Consider the following 19,375-nt stretch of genomic DNA (forward strand, 5'->3'; position numbering starts at 1 on the left):
AAATGGTTATAAAATGTTTTTTTAGGCCTGTCCAGAATGTCGATAGTTCGGCATGACCGGGGTCACTGTTTTTGTGTCAAAAAATGAAAAAAAAAAATCTGAGCTATTTTTGTGAAAATTGTTCTAAAATGTTTTTTTTAGGCCTGTCCAAAATGTCGCTAGTTCGGCATGATCGGAGTCATTGTTTTTGGTGACAAAAATAGAAATCTGCAATTTTTTGTGAAAATAGTTTTAAAATGTTTTTTTAGGCCTGTCCAGAATGTCGCTAGTTCGGCATGACCGGGGTCACTGTTTTTGTGTCAAAAAATGAAAAAAAAAATCTGAGCTATTTTTGTGAAAATTGTTCTAAAATGTTTTTTTTAGGCCTGTCCAAAATGTCGCTAGTTCGGCATGATCGGGGTCACTGTTTTTGTGTCAAAAAATGAACAAAAAAAATCTGAGCTATTTTTGTGAAAATTGTTCTAAAATGTTTTTTTTAGGCCTGTCCAAAATGTCGCTAGTTCGGCATGATCGGAGTCATTGTTTTTGGTGACAAAAATAGAAATCTGCAATTTTTTGTGAAAATAGTTTTAAAATGTTTTTTTAGGCCTGTCCAGAATGTCGATAGTTTGGCATGACCGGGGTCACTGTTTTTGTGTCAAAAAATGAAAAAAAAAATTCTGAGCTATTTTTGTGAAAATTGTTCTAAAATGTTTTTTTTAGGCCTGTCCAAAATGTCGCTAGTTTGGCATGATCGGAGTCATTGTTTTTGGTGACAAAAATAGAAATCTGCAATTTTTTGTGAAAATAGTTTTAAAATGTTTTTTTAGGCCTGTCCAGAATGTCGCTAGTTCGGCATGACCGGGGTCACTGTTTTTGTGTCGTGAAAATGAAAAAAAAAATCTGAGCTATTTTTGTGAAAATTGTTCTAAAATGTTTTTTTTAGGCCTGTCCAAAATGTCGCTAGTTCGGCATGATCGGGGTCACTGTTTTTGTGTCAAAAAATGAAAAAAAAAAATCTGAGCTATTTTTGTGAAAATTGTTCTAAAATGTTTTTTTTAGGCCTGTCCAAAATGTCGCTAGTTCGGCATGATCGGAGTCATTGTTTTTGGTGACAAAAATAGAAATCTGCAATTTTTTGTGAAAATAGTTTTAAAATGTTTTTTTAGGCCTGTCCAGAATGTCGCTAGTTCGGCATGACCGGGGTCACTGTTTTTGTGTCGTGAAAATGAAAAAAAAATATCAGCATTTTTTTGTGAGAATGGTTATAAAATGTTTTTTTAGGCCTGTCCAGAATGTCGATAGTTCGGCATGACCGGGGTCACTGTTTTTGTGTCAAAAAATGAACAAAAAAAATCTGAGCTTTTTTTGTGAAAATTGTTCTAAAATGTTTTTTTTAGGCCTGTCCAAAATGTCGCTAGTTCGGCATGATCGGAGTCATTGTTTTTGGTGACAAAAATAGAAATCTGCAATTTTTTGTGAAAATAGTTTTAAAATGTTTTTTTAGGCCTGTCCAGAATGTCGATAGTTTGGCATGACCGGGGTCACTGTTTTTGTGTCGTGAAAATGAAAAAAAAATATCTGCAATTTTTTGTGAAAATGGTTATAAAATGTTTTTTTAGGCCTGTCCAGAATGTCGATAGTTCGGCATGACCGGGGTCACTGTTTTTGTGTCAAAAAATGAAAAAAAAAAATCTGAGCTATTTTTGTGAAAATTGTTCTAAAATGTTTTTTTTTAGGCCTGTCCAAAATGTCGCTAGTTCGGCATGATCGGAGTCATTGTTTTTGGTGACAAAAATAGAAATCTGCAATTTTTTGTGAAAATAGTTTTAAAATGTTTTTTTTAGGCCTGTCCAGAATGTCGCTAGTTCGGCATGATCGGAGTCATTGTTTTTGGTGACAAAAATAGAAATCTGCAATTTTTTGTGAAAATAGTTTTAAAATGTTTTTTTTAGGCCTGTCCAGAATGTCGCTAGTTCGGCATGATCGGAGTCACTGTTTTTGGTGACAAAAATAGAAATCTGCAATTTTTTGTGAAAATAGTTTTAAAATGTTTTTTTAGGTCTGTCCAGAATGTCGCTAGTTCGGCATGACCGGGGTCACTGTTTTTGTGTCGTGAAAATGAAAAAAAAATATCTGCATTTTTTTGTGAAAATGGTTATAAAATGTTTTTTTAGGCCTGTCCAGAATGTCGATAGTTCGGCATGACCGGGGTCACTGTTTTTGTGTCAAAAAATGAAAAAAAAAAATCTGAGCTATTTTTGTGAAAATTGTTCTAAAATGTTTTTTTTAGGCCTGTCCAAAATGTCGATAGTTCGGCATGACCGGGGTCACTGTTTTTGGGGACAAAAATAGAAATCTGCAATTTTTTGTGAAAATAGTTTTAAAATGTTTTTTTTAGGCCTGTCCAGAATGTTGCTAGTTCGGCATGACCGGGGTCACTGTTTTTGTGTCGTGAAAATGAAAAAAAAATATCTGCAATTTTTTGTGAAAATGGTTATAAAATGTTTTTTTAGGCCTGTCCAGAATGTCGATAGTTCGGCATGACCGGGGTCACTGTTTTTGTGTCAAAAAATGAAAAAAAAAAATCTGAGCTATTTTTGTGAAAATTGTTCTAAAATGTTTTTTTTAGGCCTTTCCAAAATGTCGATAGTTCGGCATGACCGGGGTCACTGTTTTTGGTGACAAAAATAGAAATCTGCAATTTTTTGTGAAAATAGTTTTAAAATGTTTTTTTAGGCCTGTCCAGAATGTCGATAGTTTGGCATGACCGGGGTCACTGTTTTTGTGTCAAAAAATGAAAAAAAAAATTCTGAGCTATTTTTGTGAAAATTGTTCTAAAATGTTTTTTTTAGGCCTGTCCAAAATGTCGCTAGTTTGGCATGATCGGAGTCATTGTTTTTGGTGACAAAAATAGAAATCTGCAATTTTTTGTGAAAATAGTTTTAAAATGTTTTTTTAGGCCTGTCCAGAATGTCGCTAGTTCGGCATGACCGGGGTCACTGTTTTTGTGTCGTGAAAATGAAAAAAAAATATCTGCAATTTTTTGTGAAAATGGTTATAAAATGTTTTTTTAGGCCTGTCCAGAATGTCGATAGTTCGGCATGATCGGAGTCATTGTTTTTGGTGACAAAAATAGAAATCTGCAATTTTTTGTGAAAATAGTTTTAAAATGTTTTTTTAGGCCTGTCCAGAATGTCGCTAGTTCGGCATGACCGGGGTCACTGTTTTTGTGTCGTGAAAATGAAAAAAAAATATCAGCATTTTTTTGTGAGAATGGTTATAAAATGTTTTTTTAGGCCTGTCCAGAATGTCGATAGTTCGGCATGACCGGGGTCACTGTTTTTGTGTCAAAAAATGAACAAAAAAAATCTGAGCTTTTTTTGTGAAAATTGTTCTAAAATGTTTTTTTTAGGCCTGTCCAAAATGTCGCTAGTTCGGCATGATCGGAGTCATTGTTTTTGGTGACAAAAATAGAAATCTGCAATTTTTTGTGAAAATAGTTTTAAAATGTTTTTTTAGGCCTGTCCAGAATGTCGATAGTTTGGCATGACCGGGGTCACTGTTTTTGTGTCGTGAAAATGAAAAAAAAATATCTGCAATTTTTTGTGAAAATGGTTATAAAATGTTTTTTTAGGCCTGTCCAAAATGTCGCTAGTTCGGCATGATCGGAGTCATTGTTTTTGGTGACAAAAATAGAAATCTGCAATTTTTTGTGAAAATAGTTTTAAAATGTTTTTTTTAGGCCTGTCCAGAATGTCGCTAGTTCGGCATGATCGGAGTCATTGTTTTTGGTGACAAAAATAGAAATCTGCAATTTTTTGTGAAAATAGTTTTAAAATGTTTTTTTTAGGCCTGTCCAAAATGTCGCTAGTTCGGCATGATCGGAGTCATTGTTTTTGGTGACAAAAATAGAAATCTGCAATTTTTTGTGAAAATAGTTTTAAAATGTTTTTTTAGGCCTTTCCAGAATGTCGCTAGTTCGGTCACTGTTTTTGTGTCGTGAAAATGAAAAAAAAATATCTGCATTTTTTTGTGAGAATAGTTATAAAATGTTTTTTTTAGGCCTGTCCAGAATGTCGATAGTTCGGCATGACCGGGGTCACTGTTTATGTGTCAAAAAATGAAAAAAAAAAATCTGAGCTATTTTTGTGAAAATTGTTCTAAAATGTTTTTTTTAGGCCTGTCCAAAATGTCGCTAGTTCGGCATGATCGGAGTCATTGTTTTTGGTGACAAAAATAGAAATCTGCAATTTTTTGTGAAAATAGTTTTAAAATGTTTTTTTAGGCCTTTCCAGAATGTCGCTAGTTCGGTCACTGTTTTTGTGTCGTGAAAATGAAAAAAAAATATCTGCATTTTTTTGTGAGAATAGTTATAAAATGTTTTTTTTAGGCCTGTCCAGAATGTCGATAGTTCGGCATGACCGGGGTCACTGTTTATGTGTCAAAAAATGAAAAAAAAAAATCTGAGCTATTTTTGTGAAAATTGTTCTAAAATGTTTTTTTTAGGCCTGTCCAAAATGTCGCTAGTTCGGCATGATCGGAGTCATTGTTTTTGGTGACAAAAATAGAAATCTGCAATTTTTTGTGAAAATAGTTTTAAAATGTTTTTTTTAGGCCTGTCCAGAATGTAGCTAGTTCGGCCGGGGTCACTGTTTTTGTGTCGTGAAAATGAAAAAAAAATATCTGCAATTTTTTGTGAAAATGGTTATAAAATGTTTTTTTAGGCCTGTCCAGAATGTCGATATTTCGGCATGACCGGGGTCACTGTTTTTGTGTCAAAAAATGAAGAAAAAAAAATCTGAGCTATTTTTGTGAAAATTGTTCTAAAATGTTTTTTTTTTAGGCCTGTCCAAAATGTCGCTAGTTCGGCATGATCGGAGTCATTGTTTTTGGTGACAAAAATAGAAATCTGCAATTTTTTGTGAAAATAGTTTTAAAATGTTTTTTTAGGCCTGTCCAGAATGTCGCTAGTTCGGCATGACCGGGGTCACTGTTTTTGTGTCGTGAAAATGAAAAAAAAATATCAGCAATTTTTTGTGAAAATGGTTATAAAATGTTTTTTTAGGCCTGTCCAGAATGTCGATAGTTCGGCATGACCGGGGTCACTGTTTTTGTGTCAAAAAATGAAAAAAAAAAAGTCTGAGCTATTTTTGTGAAAATTGTTTTAAAATGTTTTTTTAGGCCTGTCCAGAATGTCGCTAGTTCGGCATGACCGGGGTCACTGTTTTTGTGTCGTGAAAACAAAAAAAAAATATCTGCAATTTTTTGTGAAAATGGTTATAAAATGTTTTTTTAGGCCTGTCCAGAATGTCGATAGTTCGTCATGACCGGGGTCACTGTTTTTGTGTCAAAAAATGAAAAAAAAAAATCTGAGCTATTTTTGTGAAAATTGTTCTAAAATGTTTTTTTTAGGCCTGTCCAAAATGTCGCTAGTTCGGCATGATCGGAGTCATTGTTTTTGGTGACAAAAATAGAAATCTGCAATTTTTTGTGAAAATAGTTTTTAAATGTTTTTTTAGGCCTGTCCAGAATGTCGCTAGTTCGGCCGGGGTCACTGTTTTTGTGTCGTGAAAATGAAAAAAAAATATCAGCATTTTTTTGTGAAAATGGTTATAAAATGTTTTTTTAGGCCTGTCCAGAATGTCGATAGTTCGGCATGACCGGGGTCACTGTTTTTGTGTCAAAAAATGAAAAAAAAAAATCTGAGCTATTTTTGTGAAAATTGTTCTAAAATGTTTTTTTTTAGGCCTGTCCAAAATGTCGATAGTTCGGCATGACCGGGGTCATTGTTTTTGGTGACAAAAATAGAAATCTGCAATTTTTTGTGAAAATAGTTTTAAAATGTTTTTTTAGGCCTGTCCAGAATGTCGCTAGTTCGGCATGACCGGGGTCACTGTTTTTGTGTCGTGAAAATGAAAAAAAAATATCTGCAATTTTTTGTGAAAATGGTTATAAAATGTTTTTTTAGGCCTGTCCAGAATGTCGATAGTTCGGCATGACCGGGGTCACTGTTTTTGTGTCAAAAAATGAAAAAAAAAAATCTGAGCTATTTTTGTGAAAATTGTTCTAAAATGTTTTTTTTAGGCCTGTCCAAAATGTCGCTAGTTCGGCATGATCGGAGTCATTGTTTTTGGTGACAAAAATAGAAATCTGCAATTTTTTGTGAAAATAGTTTTAAAATGTTTTTTTAGGTCTGTCCAGAATGTCGCTAGTTCGGCATGACCGGGGTCACTGTTTTTGTGTCAAAAAAATAAAAAATAAATATCTGCAATTTTTTGTGAAAATGGTTATAAAATGTTTTTTTAGGCCTGTCCAGAATGTCGATAGTTCGGCATGACCGGGGTCACTGTTTTTGTGTCAAAAAATGAAGAAAAAAAATCTGAGCTATTTTTGTGAAAATTGTTCTAAAATGTTTTTTTTAGGCCTGTCCAAAATGTCGCTAGTTCGGCATGACCGGGGTCACTGTTTTTGTGTCAAAAAAAATAAAAAATGAAAAATAAAAAATCTGAGCTTTTTTTGTGAAAATGGTTCTAAATATTTTTTTAGGCCTGTCCAAAATGTTGCTAGTTCGGCATGATCGGAGTCATCGTTTTTGATGACAAAAATAGAAATCGACAATTTTTTGTGAAAATAGTTTTTAAAAGTTTTTTTAGGCCTGTCCAGAATGTCGCTAGTTCGGCCTGACCGGGGTCACTGTTTTTGTATCGTGAAAATGAAAAAAAAATATCTGCAATTTTTTGTGAAAATGGTTATAAAATGTTTTTTTAGGCCTGTCCAGAATGTCGATAGTTCGGCATGACCGGGGTCACTGTTTTTGTGTCAAAAAATGAAAAAAAAATATCTGCAATTTTTTGTGAAAATGGTTATAAAATGTTTTTTTTAGGCCTGTCCAAAATGTCGATAGTTCGGCATGACCGGGGTCACTGTTTTTGGTGACAAAAATAGAAATCTGCAATTTTTTGTGAAAATAGTTTTAAAATGTTTTTTTAGGCCTGTCCAGAATGTCGATAGTTCGGCATGACCGGGGTCACTGTTTTTGTGTCAAAAAATGAAGAAAAAAAATCTGAGCTATTTTTGTGAAAATTGTTCTAAAATGTTTTTTTTAGGCCTGTCCAAAATGTCGCTAGTTCGGCATGATCGGAGTCATTGTTTTTGGTGACAAAAATAGAAATCTGCAATATTTTGTGGAAATTGTTTTAAAATGTTTTTTTAGGCCTGTCCAGAATGTCGCTAGTTCGGCATGACCGGGGTCACTGTTTTTGTGTCAAAAAAAATAAAAAATGAAAAATAAAAAATCTGAGCTTTTTTTGTGAAAATGGTTCTAAAATATTTTTTTAGGCCTGTCCAAAATGTTGCTAGTTCGGCATGATCGGAGTCATCGTTTTTGATGACAAAAATAGAAGTCTGCAATTTTTTGTGAAAATAGTTTTAAAAAGTTTTTTTAGGCCTGTCCAGAATGTCGCTAGTTCGGCATGACCGGGGTCACTGTTTTTGTGTCGTGAAAATAAAAAAAAAAATATCTGCAATTTTTTGTGAAAATGGTTATAAAATGTTTTTTTAGGCCTGTCCAGAATGTCGATAGTTCGGCATGACCGGGGAAACTGTTTTTGTGTCAAAAAATGAAGAAAAAAAAAAATCTGAGCTAATTTTGTGAAAATTGTTCTAAAATGTTTTTTTTAGGCCTGTCCAAAATGTCGCTAGTTCGGCATGATCGGAGTCATTGTTTTTGGTGACAAAAATAGAAATCTGCAATTTTTTGTGAAAATAGTTTTTAAATGTTTTTTTAGGCCTGTCCATAATGTCGCTAGTTCAGCATGACGGGGTCACTGTTTTTGTGTCGTGAAAATGAAAAAAAAATATCTGCAATTTTTTGTGAAAATGGTTATAAAATGTTTTTTTAGGCCTGTCCAGAATGTCGATAGTTCGGCATGACCGGGGTCACTGTTTTTGTGTCGGGAAAATGAAAAAAAAATATCTGCAATTTTTTGTGAAAATGGTTATAAAATGTTTTTTTAGGCCTGTCCAGAATGTCGATAGTTCGGCATGACCGGGGTCACTGTTTTTGTGTCAAAAAAAATAAAAAATGAAAAATAAAAAATCTGAGCTTTTTTTGTGAAAATGGTTCTAAAATATTTTTTTAGGCCTGTCCAAAATGTTGCTAGTTCGGCATGATCGGAGTCATCGTTTTTGATGACAAAAATAGAAATCTGCAATTTTTTGTGAAAATAGTTTTAAAAAGTTTTTTTAGGCCTGTCCAGAATGTCGCTAGTTCGGCATGATCGGAGTCATTGTTTTTGGTGACAAAAATAGAAATCTGCAATTTTTTGTGAAAATAGTTTTAAAATGTTTTTTTAGGCCTGTCCAGAATGTCGCTAGTTCGGCATGACCGGGGTCACTGTTTTTGTGTCGTGAAAATGAAAAAAAAATATCTGCAATTTTTTGTGAAAATGGTTATAAAATGTTTTTTTAGGCCTGTCCAGAATGTCGATAGTTCGGCATGACCGGGGTCACTGTTTTTGTGTCAAAAAATGAAAAAAAAAAATCTGAGCTATTTTTGTGAAAATTGTTCTAAAATGTTTTTTTTAGGCCTGTCCAAAATGTCGCTAGTTCGGCATGGTCGGAGTCATTGTTTTTGGTGACAAAAATAGAAATCTGCAATTTTTTGTGAAAATAGTTTTAATATGTTTTTTTAGGCCTGTCCAGAATGTCGCTAGTTCGGCATGACCGGGGTCACTGTTTTTGTGTCGTGAAAATGAAAAAAAAATATCTGCAATTTTTTGTGAAAATGGTTATAAAATATTTTTTTAGGCCTGTCCAGAATGTCGATAGTTCGGCATGACCGGGGTCACTGTTTTTGTGTCAAAAAATGAAAAAAAAAATCTGAGCTATTTTTGTGAAAATTGTTCTAAAATGTTTTGTTTAGGCCTGTCCAAAATGTCGCTAGTTCGGCATGATCGGAGTCATTGTTTTTGGTGACAAAAATAGAAATCTGCAATTTTTTGTGAAAATAGTTTTAAAATGTTTTTTTAGGCCTGTCCAGATTGTTGCTAGTTCGGCATGACCGGGGTCACTGTTTTTGTGTCGTGAAAATGAAAAAAAAATATCTGCAATTTTTTGTGAAAATGGTTATAAAATGTTTTTTTAGGCCTGTCCAGAATGTCGATAGTTCGGCATGACCGGGGTCACTGTTTTTGTGTCAAAAAATGAAAAAAAAAATCTGAGTTATTTTTGTGAAAGTTGTTCTAAAATGTTTTTTTTAGGCCTGTCCAAAATGTCGATAGTTCGGCATGACCGGAGTCATTGTTTTTGGTGACAAAAATAGAAATCTGCAATTTTTTGTGAAAATAGTTTTAAAATGTTTTTTTAGGCCTGTCCAGAATGTCGCCAGTTCGGCATGATCGGAGTCATTGTTTTTGGTGACAAAAATAGAAATCTGCAATTTTTTGTGAAAATAGTTTTAAAATGTTTTTTTAGGCCTGTCCAGAATGTCGATAGTTCGGCATGACCGGGGTCACTGTTTTTGTGTCAAAAAATGAAGAAAAAAAATCTGAGCTATTTTTGTGAAAATTGTTCTAAAATGTTTTTTTTAGGCCTGTCCAAAATGTCGCTAGTTCGGCATGATCGGAGTCATTGTTTTTGGTGACAAAAATAGAAATCTGCAATTTTTTGTGAAAATAGTTTTAAAATGTTTTTTTAGGCCTGTACAGAATGTCGCTAGTTCGGTCACTGTTTTTGTGTCGTGAAAATGAAAAAAATATCTGCAATTTTTTGTGAAAATGGTTATAAAATGTTTTTTTAGGCCTGTCCAGAATGTCGATAGTTCGGCATGACCGGGGTCACTGTTTTTGTGTCAAAAAAAATAAAAAATGAAAAATAAAAAATCTGAGCTTTTTTTGTGAAAATGGTTCTAAAATATTTTTTTAGGCCTGTCCAAAATGTTGCTAGTTCGGCATGATCGGAGTCATCGTTTTTGATGACAAAAATAGAAATCTGCAATTTTTTGTGAAAATAGTTTTAAAAAGTTTTTTTAGGCCTGTCCAGAATGTCGCTAGTTCGGCATGATCGGAGTCATTGTTTTTGGTGACAAAAATAGAAATCTGCAATTTTTTGTGAAAATAGTTTTAAAATGTTTTTTTAGGCCTGTCCAGAATGTCGCTAGTTCGGCATGACCGGGGTCACTGTTTTTGTGTCGTGAAAATGAAAAAAAAATATCTGCAATTTTTTGTGAAAATGGTTATAAAATGTTTTTTTAGGCCTGTCCAGAATGTCGATAGTTCGGCATGATCGGAGTCATTGTTTTTGGTGACAAAAATAGAAATCTGCAATTTTTTGTGAAAATAGTTTTAAAATGTTTTTTTAGGCCTGTCCAGAATGTCGCTAGTTCGGCATGACCGGGGTCACTGTTTTTGTGTCGTGAAAATGAAAAAAAAATATCAGCATTTTTTTGTGAGAATGGTTATAAAATGTTTTTTTAGGCCTGTCCAGAATGTCGATAGTTCGGCATGACCGGGGTCACTGTTTTTGTGTCAAAAAATGAACAAAAAAAATCTGAGCTTTTTTTGTGAAAATTGTTCTAAAATGTTTTTTTTAGGCCTGTCCAAAATGTCGCTAGTTCGGCATGATCGGAGTCATTGTTTTTGGTGACAAAAATAGAAATCTGCAATTTTTTGTGAAAATAGTTTTAAAATGTTTTTTTAGGCCTGTCCAGAATGTCGATAGTTTGGCATGACCGGGGTCACTGTTTTTGTGTCGTGAAAATGAAAAAAAAATATCTGCAATTTTTTGTGAAAATGGTTATAAAATGTTTTTTTAGGCCTGTCCAAAATGTCGCTAGTTCGGCATGATCGGAGTCATTGTTTTTGGTGACAAAAATAGAAATCTGCAATTTTTTGTGAAAATAGTTTTAAAATGTTTTTTTTAGGCCTGTCCAGAATGTCGCTAGTTCGGCATGATCGGAGTCATTGTTTTTGGTGACAAAAATAGAAATCTGCAATTTTTTGTGAAAATAGTTTTAAAATGTTTTTTTTAGGCCTGTCCAAAATGTCGCTAGTTCGGCATGATCGGAGTCATTGTTTTTGGTGACAAAAATAGAAATCTGCAATTTTTTGTGAAAATAGTTTTAAAATGTTTTTTTAGGCCTTTCCAGAATGTCGCTAGTTCGGTCACTGTTTTTGTGTCGTGAAAATGAAAAAAAAATATCTGCATTTTTTTGTGAGAATAGTTATAAAATGTTTTTTTTAGGCCTGTCCAGAATGTCGATAGTTCGGCATGACCGGGGTCACTGTTTATGTGTCAAAAAATGAAAAAAAAAAATCTGAGCTATTTTTGTGAAAATTGTTCTAAAATGTTTTTTTTAGGCCTGTCCAAAATGTCGCTAGTTCGGCATGATCGGAGTCATTGTTTTTGGTGACAAAAATAGAAATCTGCAATTTTTTGTGAAAATAGTTTTAAAATGTTTTTTTAGGCCTTTCCAGAATGTCGCTAGTTCGGTCACTGTTTTTGTGTCGTGAAAATGAAAAAAAAATATCTGCATTTTTTTGTGAGAATAGTTATAAAATGTTTTTTTTAGGCCTGTCCAGAATGTCGATAGTTCGGCATGACCGGGGTCACTGTTTATGTGTCAAAAAATGAAAAAAAAAAATCTGAGCTATTTTTGTGAAAATTGTTCTAAAATGTTTTTTTTAGGCCTGTCCAAAATGTCGCTAGTTCGGCATGATCGGAGTCATTGTTTTTGGTGACAAAAATAGAAATCTGCAATTTTTTGTGAAAATAGTTTTAAAATGTTTTTTTTAGGCCTGTCCAGAATGTAGCTAGTTCGGCCGGGGTCACTGTTTTTGTGTCGTGAAAATGAAAAAAAAATATCTGCAATTTTTTGTGAAAATGGTTATAAAATGTTTTTTTAGGCCTGTCCAGAATGTCGATATTTCGGCATGACCGGGGTCACTGTTTTTGTGTCAAAAAATGAAGAAAAAAAAATCTGAGCTATTTTTGTGAAAATTGTTCTAAAATGTTTTTTTTTTAGGCCTGTCCAAAATGTCGCTAGTTCGGCATGATCGGAGTCATTGTTTTTGGTGACAAAAATAGAAATCTGCAATTTTTTGTGAAAATAGTTTTAAAATGTTTTTTTAGGCCTGTCCAGAATGTCGCTAGTTCGGCATGACCGGGGTCACTGTTTTTGTGTCGTGAAAATGAAAAAAAAATATCAGCAATTTTTTGTGAAAATGGTTATAAAATGTTTTTTTAGGCCTGTCCAGAATGTCGATAGTTCGGCATGACCGGGGTCACTGTTTTTGTGTCAAAAAATGAAAAAAAAAAAGTCTGAGCTATTTTTGTGAAAATTGTTTTAAAATGTTTTTTTAGGCCTGTCCAGAATGTCGCTAGTTCGGCATGACCGGGGTCACTGTTTTTGTGTCGTGAAAACAAAAAAAAAATATCTGCAATTTTTTGTGAAAATGGTTATAAAATGTTTTTTTAGGCCTGTCCAGAATGTCGATAGTTCGTCATGACCGGGGTCACTGTTTTTGTGTCAAAAAATGAAAAAAAAAAATCTGAGCTATTTTTGTGAAAATTGTTCTAAAATGTTTTTTTTAGGCCTGTCCAAAATGTCGCTAGTTCGGCATGATCGGAGTCATTGTTTTTGGTGACAAAAATAGAAATCTGCAATTTTTTGTGAAAATAGTTTTTAAATGTTTTTTTAGGCCTGTCCAGAATGTCGCTAGTTCGGCCGGGGTCACTGTTTTTGTGTCGTGAAAATGAAAAAAAAATATCAGCATTTTTTTGTGAAAATGGTTATAAAATGTTTTTTTAGGCCTGTCCAGAATGTCGATAGTTCGGCATGACCGGGGTCACTGTTTTTGTGTCAAAAAATGAAAAAAAAAAATCTGAGCTATTTTTGTGAAAATTGTTCTAAAATGTTTTTTTTTAGGCCTGTCCAAAATGTCGATAGTTCGGCATGACCGGGGTCATTGTTTTTGGTGACAAAAATAGAAATCTGCAATTTTTTGTGAAAATAGTTTTAAAATGTTTTTTTAGGCCTGTCCAGAATGTCGCTAGTTCGGCATGACCGGGGTCACTGTTTTTGTGTCGTGAAAATGAAAAAAAAATATCTGCAATTTTTTGTGAAAATGGTTATAAAATGTTTTTTTAGGCCTGTCCAGAATGTCGATAGTTCGGCATGACCGGGGTCACTGTTTTTGTGTCAAAAAATGAAGAAAAAAAATCTGAGCTATTTTTGTGAAAATTGTTCTAAAATGTTTTTTTTAGGCCTGTCCAAAATGTCGCTAGTTCGGCATGATCGGAGTCATTGTTTTTGGTGACAAAAATAGAAATCTGCAATTTTTTGTGAAAATAGTTTTAAAATGTTTTTTTAGGCCTGTACAGAATGTCGCTAGTTCGGTCACTGTTTTTGTGTCGTGAAAATGAAAAAAATATCTGCAATTTTTTGTGAAAATGGTTATAAAATGTTTTTTTAGGCCTGTCCAGAATGTCGATAGTTCGGCATGACCGGGGTCACTGTTTTTGTGTCAAAAAAAATAAAAAATGAAAAATAAAAAATCTGAGCTTTTTTTGTGAAAATGGTTCTAAAATATTTTTTTAGGCCTGTCCAAAATGTTGCTAGTTCGGCATGATCGGAGTCATCGTTTTTGATGACAAAAATAGAAATCTGCAATTTTTTGTGAAAATAGTTTTAAAAAGTTTTTTTAGGCCTGTCCAGAATGTCGCTAGTTCGGCATGATCGGAGTCATTGTTTTTGGTGACAAAAATAGAAATCTGCAATTTTTTGTGAAAATAGTTTTAAAATGTTTTTTTAGGCCTGTCCAGAATGTCGCTAGTTCGGCATGACCGGGGTCACTGTTTTTGTGTCGTGAAAATGAAAAAAAAATATCTGCAATTTTTTGTGAAAATGGTTATAAAATGTTTTTTTAGGCCTGTCCAGAATGTCGATAGTTCGGCATGACCGGGGTCACTGTTTTTGTGTCAAAAAATGAAAAAAAAAAATCTGAGCTATTTTTGTGAAAATGGTTCTAAAATGTTTTTTTTAGGCCTGTCCAAAATGTCGCTAGTTCGGCATGATCAGAGTCATTGTTTTTGGTGACAAAAATAGAAATCTGCAATTTTTTGTGAAAATAGTTTTAAAATGTTTTTTTAGGCCTGTCCAGAATGTCGCGTTCGGTCACTGTTTTTGTGTCGTGAAAATGCAAAAAAAATATCTGCATTTTTTTGTGAGAATAGTTATAAAATGTTTTTTTTAGGCCTGTCCAGAATGTCGATAGTTCGGCATGACCGGGGTCACTGTTTTTGTGTCAAAAAATGAAAAAAAAAAATCTGAGCTATTTTGTGAAAATTGTTCTAAAATGTTTTTTTTAGGCCTGTCCAAAATGTCGCTAGTTCGGCATGATCGGAGTCATTGTTTTTGGTGACAAAAATAGAAATCTGCAATTTTTTGTGAAAATAGTTTTAATATGTTTTTTTAGGCCTGTCCAGAATGTCGCTAGTTCGGCATGACCGGGGTCACTGTTTTTGTGTCGTGAAAATGAAAAAAAAATATCTGCAATTTTTTGTGAAAATGGTTATAAAATATTTTTTTAGGCCTGTCCAGAATGTCGATAGTTCGGCATGACCGGGGTCACTGTTTTTGTGTCAAAAAATGAAAAAAAAAATCTGAGCTATTTTTGTGAAAATTGTTCTAAAATGTTTTGTTTAGGCCTGTCCAAAATGTCGCTAGTTCGGCATGATCGGAGTCATTGTTTTTGGTGACAAAAATAGAAATCTGCAATTTTTTGTGAAAATAGTTTTAAAATGTTTTTTTAGGCCTGTCCAGATTGTTGCTAGTTCGGCATGACCGGGGTCACTGTTTTTGTGTCGTGAAAATGAAAAAAAAATATCTGCAATTTTTTGTGAAAATGGTTATAAAATGTTTTTTTAGGCCTGTCCAGAATGTCGATAGTTCGGCATGACCGGGGTCACTGTTTTTGTGTCAAAAAATGAAAAAAAAAATCTGAGTTATTTTTGTGAAAGTTGTTCTAAAATGTTTTTTTTAGGCCTGTCCAAAATGTCGATAGTTCGGCATGACCGGAGTCATTGTTTTTGGTGACAAAAATAGAAATCTGCAATTTTTGGTGAAAATAGTTTTAAAATGTTTTTTTAGGCCTGTCCAGAATGTCGCCAGTTCGGCATGATCGGAGTCATTGTTTTTGGTGACAAAAATAGAAATCTGCAATTTTTTGTGAAAATAGTTTTAAAATGTTTTTTTAGGCCTGTCCAGAATGTCGATAGTTCGGCATGACCGGGGTCACTGTTTTTGTGTCAAAAAATGAAGAAAAAAAATCTGAGCTATTTTTGTGAAAATTGTTCTAAAATGTTTTTTTTAGGCCTGTCCAAAATGTCGCTAGTTCGGCATGATCGGAGTCATTGTTTTTGGTGACAAAAATAGAAATCTGCAATTTTTTGTGTAAATAGTTTTAAAATGTTTTTTTAGGCCTGTACAGAATGTCGCTAGTTCGGTCACTGTTTTTGTGTCGTGAAAATGAAAAAAAAATATCTGCATTTTTTTGTGAGAATAGTTATAAAATGTTTTTTTAGGCCTGTCCAGAATGTCGATAGTTCGGCATGACCGGGGTCACTGTTTTTGTGTCAAAAAATGAAAAAAAAAATCTGAGCTATTTTTGTGAAAATTGTTCTAAAATGTTTTTTTTAGGCCTGTCCAAAATGTCGATAGTTCGGCATGATCGGAGTCATTGTTTTTGGTGACAAAAATAGAAATCTGCAATATTTTGTGAAAATTGTTTTAAAATGTTTTTTTAGGCCTGTCCAGAATGTCGCTAGTTCGGCATGACCGGGGTCACTGTTTTTGTGTCGTGAAAATGAAAAAAATATCTGCAATTTTTTGTGAAAATGGTTATAAAATGTTTTTTTAGGCCTGTCCAGAATGTCGATAGTTCGGCATGACCGGGGTCACTGTTTTTGTGTCAAAAAAAATAAAAAATGAAAAATAAAAAATCTGAGCTTTTTTTGTGAAAATGGTTCTAAAATATTTTTTTAGGCCTGTCCAAAATGTTGCTAGTTCGGCATGATCGGAGTCATCGTTTTTGATGACAAAAATAGAAATCTGCAATTTTTTGTGAAAATAGTTTTAAAAAGTTTTTTTAGGCCTGTCCAGAATGTCGCTAGTTCGGCATGATCGGAGTCATTGTTTTTGGTGACAAAAATAGAAATCTGCAATTTTTTGTGAAAATAGTTTTAAAATGTTTTTTTAGGCCTGTCCAGAATGTCGCTAGTTCGGCATGACCGGGGTCACTGTTTTTGTGTCGTGAAAATGAAAAAAAAATATCTGCAATTTTTTGTGAAAATGGTTATAAAATGTTTTTTTAGGCCTGTCCAGAATGTCGATAGTTCGGCATGACCGGGGTCACTGTTTTTGTGTCAAAAAATGAAAAAAAAAAATCTGAGCTATTTTTGTGAAAATGGTTCTAAAATGTTTTTTTTAGGCCTGTCCAAAATGTCGCTAGTTCGGCATGATCAGAGTCATTGTTTTTGGTGACAAAAATAGAAATCTGCAATTTTTTGTGAAAATAGTTTTAAAATGTTTTTTTAGGCCTGTCCAGAATGTCGCGTTCGGTCACTGTTTTTGTGTCGTGAAAATGAAAAAAAAATATCTGCATTTTTTTGTGAGAATAGTTATAAAATGTTTTTTTTAGGCCTGTCCAGAATGTCGATAGTTCGGCATGACCGGGGTCACTGTTTTTGTGTCGTGAAAATGAAAAAAAAATATCTGCAATTTTTTGTGAAAATGGTTATAAAATATTTTTTTAGGCCTGTCCAGAATGTCGATAGGTCACTGTTTTTGTGTCAAAAAATGAAAAAAAAAATCTGAGCTATTTTTGTGAAAATTGTTCTAAAATGTTTTGTTTAGGCCTGTCCAAAATGTCGCTAGTTCGGCATGATCGGAGTCATTGTTTTTGGTGACAAAAATAGAAATCTGCAATTTTTTGTGAAAATAGTTTTAAAATGTTTTTTTAGGCCTGTCCAGATTGTTGCTAGTTCGGCATGACCGGGGTCACTGTTTTTGTGTCGTGAAAATGAAAAAAAAATATCTGCAATTTTTTGTGAAAATGGTTATAAAATGTTTTTTTAGGCCTGTCCAGAATGTCGATAGTTCGGCATGACCGGGGTCACTGTTTTTGTGTCAAAAAATGAAAAAAAAAAATCTGAGCTATTTTTGTGAAAGTTGTTCTAAAATGTTTTTTTTAGGCCTGTCCAAAATGTCGATAGTTCGGCATGACCGGAGTCATTGTTTTTGGTGACAAAAATAGAAATCTGCAATTTTTTGTGAAAATAGTTTTAAAATGTTTTTTTAGGCCTGTCCAGAATGTCGCCAGTTCGGCATGATCGGAGTCATTGTTTTTGGTGACAAAAATAGAAATCTGCAATTTTTTGTGAAAATAGTTTTAAAATGTTTTTTTTAGGCCTGTCCAGAATGTCGATAGTTCGGCATGACCGGGGTCACTGTTTTTGTGTCAAAAAATGAAGAAAAAAAATCTGAGCTATTTTTGTGAAAATTGTTCTAAAATGTTTTTTTTAGGCCTGTCCAAAATGTCGCTAGTTCGGTCACTGTTTTTGTGTCGTGAAAATGAAAAAAAAATATCTGCATTTTTTTGTGAGAATAGTTATAAAATGTTTTTTTAGGCCTGTCCAGAATGTCGATAGTTCGGCATGACCGGGGTCACTGTTTTTGTGTCAAAAAATGAAAAAAAAAATCTGAGCTATTTTTGTGAAAATTGTTCTAAAATGTTTTTTTTAGGCCTGTCCAAAATGTCGATAGTTCGGCATGACCGGGGTCACTGTTTTTGGAGACAAAAATAGAAATCTGCAATTTTTTGTGAAAATAGTTTTAAAATGTTTTTTTAGGCCTGTCCAGAATGTCGCTAGTTCGGCATGACCGGGGACACTGTTTTTGTGTCGTGAAAATGAAAAAAAAATATCTGCAATTTTTTGTGAAAATGGTTATAAAATGTTTTTTTAGGCCTGTCCAGAATGTCGATAGTTCGGCATGACCGGGGAAACTGTTTTTGTGTCAAAAAATGAAAAAAAAAAATCTGAGCTATTTTTGTGAAAATAGTTTTAAAATGTTTTTTTAGGCCTGTCCAGAATGTCGCTAGTTCGGCATGACCGGGGTCACTGTTTTTGTGTCGTGAAAATGAAAAAAAAATATCTGCAATTTTTTGTGAAAATGGTTATAAAATGTTTTTTTAGGCCTGAAGAAAAAAAAAAATCGGAGCTATTTTTGTGAAAATTATTCTAAAATGTTTTTTTTAGGCCTGTCCAAAATGTCGCTAGTTCGGCATGATCGGAGTCATTGTTTTTGGTGACAAAAATAGAAATCTGCAATTTTTTGTGAAAATAGTTTTAAAATGTTTTTTTAGGCCTGTCCATAATGTCGCTAGTTCAGCATGACGGGGTCACTGTTTTTGTGTCGTGAAAATGAAAAAAAAATATCTGCAATTTTTTGTGAAAATGGTTATAAAATGTTTTTTTAGGCCTGTCCAGAATGTCGATAGTTCGGCATGACCGGGGTCACTGTTTTTGTGTCAAAAAATGAAAAAAAAAATCTGAGCTATTTTTGTGAAAATTGTTCTAAAATGTTTTTTTTTAGGCCTGTCCAAAATGTCGCTAGTTCGGCATGATCGGAGTCATTGTTTTTGGTGACAAAAATAGAAATCTGCAATTTTTTGTGAAAATAGTTTTAAAATGTTTTTTTAGGCCTGTCCAGAATGTCGCCAGTTCGGCATGATCGGAGTCATTGTTTTTGGTGACAAAAATAGAAATCTGCAATTTTTTGTGAAAATAGTTTTAAAATGTTTTTTTAGGCCTTTCCAGAATGTCGATAGTTCGGCATGACCGGGGTCACTGTTTTTGTGTCAAAAAATGAAGAAAAAAAATCTGAGCTATTTTTGTGAAAATTGTTCTAAAATGTTTTTTTTAGGCCTGTCCAAAATGTCGCTAGTTCGGCATGATCGGAGTCATTGTTTTTGGTGACAAAAATAGAAATCTGCAATTTTTTGTGAAAATAGTTTTAAAATGTTTTTTTAGGCCTGTACAGAATGTCGCTAGTTCGGTCACTGTTTTTGTGTCAAAAAATGAAAAAAAAAATCTGAGCTATTTTTGTGAAAATTGTTCTAAAATGTTTTTTTTAGGCCTGTCCAAAATGTCGATAGTTCGGCATGACCGGGGTCACTGTTTTTGGAGACAAAAATAGAAATCTGCAATTTTTTGTGAAAATAGTTTTAAAATGTTTTTTTAGGCCTGTCCAGAATGTCGCTAGTTCGGCCGGGGTCACTGTTTTTGTGTCGTGAAAATGAAAAAAAAATATCTGCAATTTTTTGTGAAAATGGTT

The sequence above is a fragment of the Salmo salar genome, chromosome 29, assembly GCF_965601325.2.
Source record: "Salmo salar chromosome 29, fSalSal1, whole genome shotgun sequence".
Classification (NCBI taxonomy): domain Eukaryota; kingdom Metazoa; phylum Chordata; class Actinopteri; order Salmoniformes; family Salmonidae; genus Salmo; species Salmo salar.